This window comes from Salarias fasciatus, chromosome 18, assembly GCF_902148845.1.
Source record: "Salarias fasciatus chromosome 18, fSalaFa1.1, whole genome shotgun sequence".
Classification (NCBI taxonomy): domain Eukaryota; kingdom Metazoa; phylum Chordata; class Actinopteri; order Blenniiformes; family Blenniidae; genus Salarias; species Salarias fasciatus.
Genome location: NC_043762.1, coordinates 26,602,162 through 26,613,189, shown reverse-complemented (window position 1 = coordinate 26,613,189; position 11,028 = coordinate 26,602,162). Strand labels below are relative to the sequence as shown.

General features: G+C 45.5%; 1 pseudogene; it reads left to right on the top strand.

The window, feature by feature from the left end:
* The window catches only part of LOC115406129 (phospholipase ABHD3-like), a 5,308-nt pseudogene extending 225 nt beyond the window's left edge, over nt 1-5,083 (top strand).
* Nucleotides 5,084-11,028: the final 5,945 nt, after the last annotated feature.

Here is an 11,028-nt window from a genome sequence, read left to right as displayed (position 1 = left end):
GTTTTGCTACCTTTCAAGTGTTGTGTCTGCTGCTCTGAAGAAATTTCTTCTAAAATCGATGTTTTCTTTGAAATTTGGACCATTTTCTCGGTGGTCCTGATCGGAGTCTGTCTCGAGGCCCTCATACGTCATTCAATACTGTAATTTTCAGATGAACTCAGTAACTTTGACGCGTTTCTCCATTCCAGATGCGTGGTTTTCAACAACAGAGGCGTTTCTGGAGAAACACTACTGGTAAGTACATGAACTCCTCCTCATTTGCCTTCCAGAGCCGTGTCAGAGACAGTCGGCGTTCCCCGCCGGCTCCCGGAGCCCGACCCGAGCGTGTCTGAGCCACACGTGTCCCGCCGCCCGCAGGAAGCCGGAGTGGACGCTGCACAGACCAGACAATGCTGCGGCACAGCGGGGGATTAAGTTGCGGGCGGATACTGCTTTTTAATGCCCATCCAGAGAAACATGACCTCCCCTCCGCGCACGTGCTGCTCTGACACCTGGCTTAATCCGTCCCCTCACACCCGGTATATTTAGCCAACAAAATGGGACCGAACTCTCGCCCTTTCTGGGAGTCTGTCTGTGTTTCGTAACAGGGCCGCGTCCTTCAGAGGCGAGAGTTTCACCCCCATCCGATCATGATGCTGGCAGAGATTTCATCATGTGATGACCCACAATCAATCTAATGCTGCGAACTGGACTCTGGGGCTGATATGCATCCTGCTGCTGAGCTTTAAGTGCTGGTATTGGCAGGTGCAGGTTAATACTCTGTACTGCTGTGGGTGCATCTCCAATAGAAGCTGTTCCTCAGTCAGTTTTGCTTTGATGCACCTGCAGGTTCTTCCAGAGATCAGCAGGTCGAGGAGGTGAACACCAGGCTGTGCTCTGTCTTTGATGACGTCCTGTGCTTCACTCTGGAAGCTGCAGGTGTAAAAACCAGCCAGCCGGGTTCTGTGATTCTCTCTGACGCCTTCTTCTCTGCAGTGCAGCGTCAGTACAAGACCGAGCAAGAGGGCCTGTCAGCAGGATGAAAATAAACCAGAGTAGAACATTACGGATGATTAATACTTGTTACTGTGGATTTTCTTATAGATAAAATGTATGATTATTATGAGATACTTAATGTGTTATTACTGCATACAAAAGTCCATATATTTGAGACCTCCTCCCAAAAAGAATTAAACCCCATGGCCTTACTGTAAAGACTGCACCATTGTATGCAAATCATTTACCATTCATCCGCCTGTGTGGGTGTTTTCTCTGCGTCCAGTTAGTGTGAACATCGTCCATTGTTTAAATAGGCCAGCTCTTCAGAAGGACCCTGTGTGAGAAGCGCTCCGACGTGCCCGCCCTACTTCCAGCCCCGGTAAAACACCTATTATATGAACCCTCTGCTGCGGAGCGAGGAAGTTCAGCCCTGCTGAGGTTGCTCAGCGCTCCGCCGGGGCTTCATTCTCTCTATTCTATATTACATGGAGTGAATTTCCTTCGCTGCAGCTCCTCACTCGTGCAGGCCTATTAGAGGAAGCCAGAGAGGAAAGAAAAACAGGAATTTACTTTTGCCCGAGCTCCTGCAGGAATCCTAATGAGCCGAGGAGTCCGCCGCATCCTGAGAAAGTGGACTTTTTAAAGCGAGGGCAGACTTGTTTTAAATGTTAATCGACCTGCTCCGACTGGTGGAAGTGGAAACAGGCTTTAACCCTTCTCCAAAACTTTGAACAGCATCAGCTGTGAAGCAGCCAGAAAGAGCAGAATATGTTATATTTCTATATCCAGTTTTCTGTGCTGCATCCCTGCAGATGTGAATCTGTGACTTCTATACCGCAGTACTCAACTTTTATGCGGGCATGCCAGCTGGCAGTCCTTCTAGCATCTTGACACTTATGAATGGGCTGTCTAATTGCCTCAGCTGCGGTCCGATCGGCCTCGTATTTCACTTAAAGAGCGTCCTGCTTTCATTCACCGCCCGGGCCGACGGCGCTTAGCGATCCTCCCTGAAGAATTGAAGTACAATGAGCAGAGCGGGGCACGTGCACGGCCTCAGCGATACGATCTGCAGGTCCGCTTCCTCCCCGGCTTATCTCTGCGGGTAAATACCTCAGCTGTCTGCAGAGGCGGCGGTGGTGGCGCTGAGCTCTGGCTTCAGTTTGTGAAGATCCTGCGGAAGCAAGTGGATTCTGCTTCAGTTTCAGATTGACTTATGAGCGGCACATGAGAACTTTTCCAAAACTTCTCCTTTCCGACTTTTACATAATATGACAATAACAAACAACAGCACCCACTAGGGCCCAATGTGTTTACTGCATTATTTTCAGCATTCTGCTTTTTTCATGTAAACGGACTTCATTTTCAAAACATTGCCGTGTAATACAAAAAAAAAAAACTTCCTTTAAACAAAAGGCTGCTCTCTAATCGTAAAAACCCAGCTTGTTGGAGACACAGAATGTGAACAAATGCAGAATTTAGAGTTTAATTGTTCTGCAGAGTCACGTCACGTTGGTGCTCGGCCTGTCACACAGATGTTGAAATATGTTGCGCAACACTTGTTTAACATTCGCCAGATAAAATCACTCGTTTCTGTCTTGCAACAGACTGGTGACCTTTGTTCACGATAGTTATGCAATAAAATGAAAAACTCTTGACGAGATAAACACAAAGGGAGTCCAGAAGCTGCTGGATGAAGATCAGACTGACTGATCATACTGGGAACGCATTTCTCAGATGTTTTCTGAAAGATAGTGTTGGTGTCACATTTTAAATGACTATTCTGGTTACTCTGTTCAATTAAAAATCCACTTTAAACATCTAGTGCATTTCATCTGTCTGAGAACCGGTTTTGCTTCGTTTAAGGAGAAGCACGGTGGTTTTAAATGCGTGGATATCTCGTCACTTTGGGCGGAGATAAATGCAGCGTTGTGCCGCTGTCTCACGCAGACGCCGAGGACCTACTGCGCAGCCAACACGGAGGACCTGGAGACCGTCATCGAGCACATCCAGAGGATCCACGCTGCCGCTCCCATCATGGCCGCCGGGGTCTCCATGGGCGGGTAACCAGCCACTTATCCACCTGCTGAGTGAACGGTTCAGTCTATTAAATGTCTCAGAGATGGCTTTTCCATACCGCGGAGGCTGGACGGTTCTTAGCGTGAGAGCGTCATGCAGCAGCAGCAATTTTAAGATATTCATTACAAGCCGGCAGTGTCACTGTCAGCATGTCAGAGCTTTCAGTTTGGCTTTTCCTCATAGCACTAATCCTCTGAATGGAGGGATTGGTCAGAAATGGACTCCCTGTTTCCTCTCCGTCTCTCAGGATGATGCTGGCTAACTACCTGGGCCGGAAGGGCCGGAAGACCTGCCTGAGGGGGGTGGTGGTCTTCTCGGCCGGCTGGGACGTGTTCGAGTGCACGGCCTCCCTGGAGAAGCCTCTGGACCGATTCCTCTTCAACTCCTACCTCACCAGCTGCCTCCAAGCCTCTGTGCACAGGTCAGCCGGGGCCAGAGCCGGATTAACTCGGCCACTAACTCTCCGGCTCAGCGCTGCACAAGCTCAGATAACTGAGATTTACATATTCAGATTGTATACTCTGATTCAAAGTTGTGGGTTATTTTTTTTTGTGTGTGCATTTTAAAACTGGGTTTGTTGCCTCCAATGCATTCACAGTTTTGACATTTCCATCTGCAAATGACTCGGTGACAGCCACAGTGACTTTTATCTATTTATCCACATATTTCTTAATCCCCCTTCAGACACAGGCCGGTGCTGGAAAAGTGTTACGACATCGATCATGTCATGAAGGTGAGGATTACCCTCAGCGCCGCTAAACCTCGCTAATTCAATCAAACCGAGCGCACACACAGAGCATCTCTCCCGCTTCCTCCCCCCCCCCCCCCGACCCGCCGGCAGGCCAAGACCATCCGCCAGTTCGACGAGAGGTTCACCTCCATCATGTTCGGCTACCCCACCAACGACGACTACTACTACGCGCGACGCCAGCCCCATCCACCGGCTCAAGTCCGTGCAGGTGCCGATGCTGTGCCTGAACGCCGCGGACGACGTCTTCTCGCCGTCTCACGGTGAGGCTCCGGGCAGAGTGCTGCAGTAGAATCAGAATAACGGAACCGCCTGCGGATGTGAAGTGAGCGCCAGGCCTCCTTCACTGATCCAGACAGGAAGGCGCTCCACAAAATGCCTTGTGAATGGGGTCGTTTTCACAATAAAACATTGTCTTGAAAATTGAATAGAACATAATTTCATACCTGGCGTCCACGTCGCGGACGTCAGAAGCACAAAAGCATTAAAATCAAGGAAGAATGACCAAAAACAACGTTGAACACACTACCATGCTTCTCTGGTGGGAGCTACAGAGCATTGTTGCCTGCTAACGCCCTCCTTGGTTCTGCAGCCATTCCTGTGGAGGCGGTGAAGCAGAATCCCAACCTGGCGCTGCTCATCACCTGCCACGGCGGCCACATCGGCTTCCTGGAGGGCCTGTGGCCGCGGCAGAGCACCTACATGGACCGGGTCTTCAAGCAGTTCGCCCAGGCCGTCATCGAACAGGGCAGCCGGCTGCAGGACCTCTCCTGAGGAGAGAGCGCAGCCTTCCTCTAGAGTTTTCTCTTTGTCATCTTTCTCCCTTTGCCACATTCCGTCCATCTTTGTTTTTTTTCTTGTTTTTCCCCTCATTGTTCTCTCTTTGGACCACTTATTGCACTAAATCCGTCCTGTTTCCCTTCCTCTCCATTCCACCCTCCACTCCTCCTCCTTCCGTCTCTCTCATTGAACACAGCGGCTGTGCTGCGTTCGACGCTCATCCAGTCATTCCACGTGGTTGAGGAGTCGGCGTTCGTGCTCTCGGCTGCAGACTTACCGCTGAAGCTCTGCATCCAAACGGTTTCGTTAGATTAGCTAGCTGAAGAGCTCCGTGATTACCCCGGGCAATCATTTACTTTTAAGGTCAATGCAAGTCCTGCACATGCAAATCCGTCTCGTTCATCGGTAGGAGTTTAGCCCTCAGGGATTTCCGTTACTCTGCATCTCATCACAACGTATTTTCTTCAGTATTATTGCTCTTTATTTGCAAATCTTTGCTTATTTCCCCCCTAAAGTTGAGAAGAAGGTGCAGTTAAAGGTTCAGTACGTAACGCTGTTTAAGACTGAGTAACTAATGTTAAAGGTGTGTGAGTTGGATTTCAGTAATGCTGCTGTCATGCACTGGGGGGCGCTGTTCGCCTGTTTGTCTCCTGAGTGACAAGAAAGACATTCACAACACCGTCCTGTTGTGAAAAGGGTGGAATGGGCTACACTTTTGAATAACTTGTGATGATTATTTTAAAGGATTTCTCTTTGAAATATCTCCTGATGATTTCCTGAAATAAGCCATAAAAAGGAAAATACATACAGAATGTTTGTTCGTACAGTTCGGTCAAAGGGAAAAACTCCTGTGGTTGTTTGAAGTCGTGTATTTTTTACGATCACCTGAGCATCCTCAGTCCAGCTAACACCTGATTAGACTGTTCAGTTTGTGACTTTTTGATGAAAACGTTCTGAAATATAGCATCGTTTGAGGAAACAACAGCCTTGAAGTAATCCCACCGTTTGTCTGTTGCATAGCTCGATATTGACTTATGTTTGAAAGCGAAACTCAACACCACCTGCTAAGTCCTTAAAAGTCCTTTAGCTACATAAAAACTTGCACTTTATTTAGTTTTTTTGGCTGGTCAAGCTACTTATATAGTAAAATATCCGAGGACGAACCATCTGGGACACTAGATGTCGCAGTTTGACATCCGAGTGCTGCTACAGGACCGCCGATAAAATCCCCATTAGCTCATACTTATAAAGTTACTAAACTTACTCATGCATATGTGCTGCTGTTAGAAAGTGGTATTAACATGACTCGTGACACCATCTGGTGGCGAAAAGCAGTATTACAGGAATGGAGAAGCTAGCAGGATGTGCAGAGAAGATGACCGTTGTTTTGTCACTTTTTCTTCATGACAAACCGCCGAGTGGGCAGTCGTGGCATTACTTAAATCTGAAGTACTGTGCATTTTAACCTTCTGTTTCAAACTATTCCTGTGTCCATGTCTGCATGTTCTTTGATTTAAACCCAAACTCGTCCCAAACAGTTCGACAAATGTAAAATACAGTGCAGAAATCAATGACAGAGAATGTAAAATGGCACTATTTGAGTTGATATGAACACGCCTCTCATTCCTGAACGATATGAAAGTTATATTCTAAGGGCTGAACAGAGCAGGCCGAAACCCGTGGCGTTCCTCACGCCATTTCTCTGAGAAAAGTCGCAGGGTGCTCGACGCGTAATGAGGCCGGTCGGCGTTGCTTTTCCGAGACGTGTCGCTAAACTCAAACCCGGCGTCCAGTCGTTTCTGTCTTCTTTCGCCAACGATGACCAAGAGGGCTGGCTACCACGAACGAGTTGGCACCAGTGAAAGGAGCAGGTCTGATCTCACCGCCGTCCCTGTGTCGTTTTTTTTTTTTTATTTTATTTTATTCTTTTCGTGTTTGCTCATCCTCGCCAAGCAACCGTTATGTGTCTCATCGGAATCCTTCCATCCTAGATCTTTAACATCACTTTGCAATCTGTAGCACAAAGAACCTTTTGTTTTATTTTATTTTATTTTATTTCACGGATGCTGCAACTCATTTTGTACATCACATGGCCAGAAGAAGAAGAAGAAAAAAGAATTCTGTTCTAACATGTGCAGCAATAAGATTTTAAATTTAAAAAGAAGAAGTCTCTATAGTGTAAGAACTAATATATTCACATTATGGACATGAGTGTAATGTGCTGTATTTAATAAATTATTAAACAAAGTCTGGCTCCATTTGTCTGCTGTTTCCCTGCTTCTGCGTTAAGCACTTCTGCTGCAGGGTAACTCTGCACTCTGACTTATTGACTGCGGCTGCAGTTTGTCTTCAGTCCCTCCTTTGTTGTTTTACAATACTGTTAAAATGCAGGCAAAATAATTTATGAGTACGGAATTTGTAATGTGTGGGTTCAACCTCAAATTCTGCCAGGTAATTGGCAAAGATCCTCAAATCTGTTTTGAACAGTTTAATCAAGTGGAATAATCTGGAGGGCAAGTTTTACACCCAGAAAACACCGAACCGAGCAGGTTAAGGCCGAGACGACAGAGAAGCAACACTGTGTCTGAGATCCTCTGATAAACTGACTCATGGAGCCAAACACACTGTATCAGTCCAGAGCAGGTGGAGGTATCATCATGCTGTGGGGCTGCGTTGCCAGGACAACCGAGAGAAAAGACGGGAACCCATTCCGTGGTCCTGGAGTTGGAGATTCCCACATCATATCAGTAGCTGTCAGTGAGCGGCTCCTCCCTCCTGGCAGCTCACTCTAATTACTCCCCGGCCTCCATCGAGCGCGGAGCTAAAACCCCGGCTCATCTGTCTGCAGGCTTATTGAGGGGGGGTTGGGGTGGGTGTGGGTGGACGGTAGGTAAGTGGAGTGCAGGGGGATTACCGTCTGCCTTTGGGTGGATCACGTCCTCTGCCACGGCGGCGATGCATATCCCATCAGCGGCTAAAGCCTGCCGAGTGCGGCGAGAGTCGACTGCGGCCGCCCAGAGAGAACCGGACCCTGCGGCGTGACACGGCGGCGAGCTCTAAGCCAGATGAAACGGCGGGCGGCCAAAAGTCCCGACTGCAGGGACGATTATGAGTCCGAGGGGGAGAGGCCTCGTGCGTGAGCCGCTCAGATTTACCACATCCCCTCGTGTTCCGGGGAAGTCCAGGCTGAAAGCGAACCCTGTTCCCAGGCAGAGAAACGCTGCACGCAGATCCGGTTGCAGGAGTTTTGGCGGCGGCGAAGGCTTGTCGTATTCTACCTCGCACCGTGCCAAACATGCAGCCTGGGGGCCAAATCCAGCCCACAGGAGGGTTTCGAATGGCCTTGGAAAGTGTTAAAAACCTATCAGACTTTCACTTGAACCGTTTAATATCAAATTCATCCAGCAGGAATTCTGGGTGTCCGTTTACTCGGAAATGCAACTTTTTGAAAACGGCTACCAAGGTGGAATATTTCCATCCGTCTCCGTGGAAACGTCATTTTTGGAGAGGCATGGCGTCGCTGTGTGAACGGGAAACATTTCTGAGAAAAACGAGGCGTTTTCACGTGAAGCACTGTGGCGGAACGCAGCCTATAGCCAGAGCGTCTCCACGGCGAGGTCAGGCGAGTTCAGCAAGACACAACAGCGAGAACGAGACGTAAAGTGAGGAGGAAGTGTTCCTGGAAAGACGGCACGCCATGTGACTTTATTTAGTCTGAGGAGTTGATACATGGAGGAGCTCATGTATCAAACAGGAGGGTCGAGCCGCGGTACGTTCAGAATAAAAATCTAAACTGGACTTTATAACAAGGTCATCCTGTAAAACCGTTTGGTCTCTGTTGAGATATTTAAGTTATATTAATTATTTGATGTAAAATGAAATTGAAACATTGATATGTAACACAAAGGACTCTACATTTATTTGTTTTGTTGTAATCGAGTAAGTGAAATATAAAAACATGCTACTTATGAAACTAAAATACTTAATATCTAAGATGAAACTTTGTCAAACCAAAACTCCACTTTAGATCATTTACAGCCCACGCGGCCTCCTTCATCCACTTTGTATTTTAATAACTGAGTTTAAAGAAAAACAAAACACTGACCGCTTTTAACTATCATTCCTTTTCAGGCAACCTTAATCCTGCAATGTTCACATGAACAGTCACTTTAAATACATCTGTAAATATCCTCGTTTTCTTCTATTATACAACTTCTCTCACATCTTGATCATGACTGTGATAATTAATATATATTAAACTGAAACTTTCAGATAGTGTGATTTTGGTTTTCATGACTTTTGAGCTGTATTAATATTTAAAAGTAGTTTCAGTAAGTTTCACATCACACATGCACATCATTGATATACATATATATATATATATATATATATATATATATATATATATATATATAGATATGATATAGATATATTATAGATATATATATATTTATTTATTTTTTATTTTTTTTATGCATTAATATTGCATTAATATTGGAATTTAATCTGAATAATGAATATGATGATGTAATCAAACTGAGTTTTTTGGATGAAAGCAGTGACTGTCTCAGTATTGTACTAATGTTCACAGTGGGCTATAAAACAGTTAATCAACCCTTTTTGAGTCTTGGAAGCATGACAATTCTATCTTATGCTTTAACTGAACCACAGAGGAACTCCTGAAATCTTTAGAGCTCCACCTCTCGCGGGATTTCTTCCTCGCTTCCCCCAGACGAACATAGCGTGGCTGAGAATCGTCGTGCCAGCCCCTCTGTCTCTCCGCCCCCTCCTTTCTTTCCTGTCCTGACAGCAGCGGGCTGAAAATAGCCGAGTCCTTATATCACACAGGGGTTGCAGGTTGATGGAAGTGTGCTGTGATATTACTTGGTGGGATCTGAAATAGCTCCGGTCCTGGACCGCCGCTCCCCCTGTGCCCTCAGTGCGACGACGGAAGATTCCAGCCTCCATTATGAAGCCAGGCCTCCTCTGGACAGACTTTATCATTTTACTGGTCCAACCACTTGAGTTCACATTCCTCTCCATGTGGAACCGACAGCCATCATGTAACAGTGAAGCATGGCGGCGGTAGAATCAGGCTCCTGGAGGCTTTGAAAGGTGTCCAAAAGTGAGCAGCGAAGTAAAAATGGCAAGTTATTAAAAAAACAAAACAAAACAAAAAAAAAAACCTCAGAAGTTATCACACTTTGAAAAGAAGCTTGTACTTCAAAATGCAGAGGTTGTTGGTTTAATCCCACATCTCACTATTTCTGTATTTAAATTGTTAAAAAGTAGTAAGATGTAAAACATGACTCCACTGATAAAAACCCATTAAAAAGAGAAGCAGTTCAAAGTAAATCCCATACATACAAAATACAAAATAGAACAAGGAAATGTGTTTAGAAGTCACTTTATTACATTCATACATTTCAACAGCAATAGCATGGCTCTAATGTTAAAATATTCACAGCCTGCAACCACACTGGTAAGGATGAGGTAGATAACGCAGGCGCCAAGGCTACCACCGGGCTGCACATGGTCTGTCGAACACATTTCAGTGAAGATTGTGAGAGCAAGTTGCATATTAAGTATTAAATTATCAAGAAGAATACACATTCTATGGCCTGTTGGAGTAAGAGTAAAAAAAAATTTAAAAAAAAAACGTAAAGGGGTTTTGATCTCTAGTCTTGTATCTGGACTAATTCTGGAGGGCTCGGGAGCAATCGTCGTTTTCAGCTGGCAACTTGGATAGTGCAAGTTCACATTTCCTACCCCAAATGACATTCAGTAGATCCAACAATCACTCGCTTGAGTCTTGTGCAAAGCTTTTGTGAATGTTTTTTTCTTAAACCCTCAGAGAGGGTGCAGTCAGTTGGTTTTAGCATGCGATCAAATATTAACACTTCAATATGATTATCAGTCCAAAATGCTTATTGAATAAATAAAAAAAAAAAAGAAAAAGAAAAAAAGAAAGGAAAAATCCCTTTTCTGGACCTGGTATTCAATAAAAATCCAACACACAAACAGAGAGGGGGGCACAGACATTTGTAAAGATATATCTAGGTAGATTCTCATGCCTTTGCAGCAAGACATGACCAAAATATTACTGGTTACACGAGACTTCAAAAAAAAAAAAAAACACATCAGCAACCCTCAGTGGTAAAAGGGACGATAATATATTAATAATGTAAACAAAGCTTGAAACAGTACAGTAGTCCAAAAGTCCAATTAATTCATCCTGCTTCACTCAGACAAACAACACTTCAACACCAACGTGGCTACGTGGCTTCTTCGCCGTCATCTGGTCTGGGAAAACAAAACAAATCAAAACAACAAAAGCACAGTGACCTAACCTAAGCAATGAAACATGGTGTAAGGCATCATCACTGGACAACCCTGCGTTGAACCAGAGGAAAAAAACAGCCCACTTTCAAGTATATGCGTCCGTC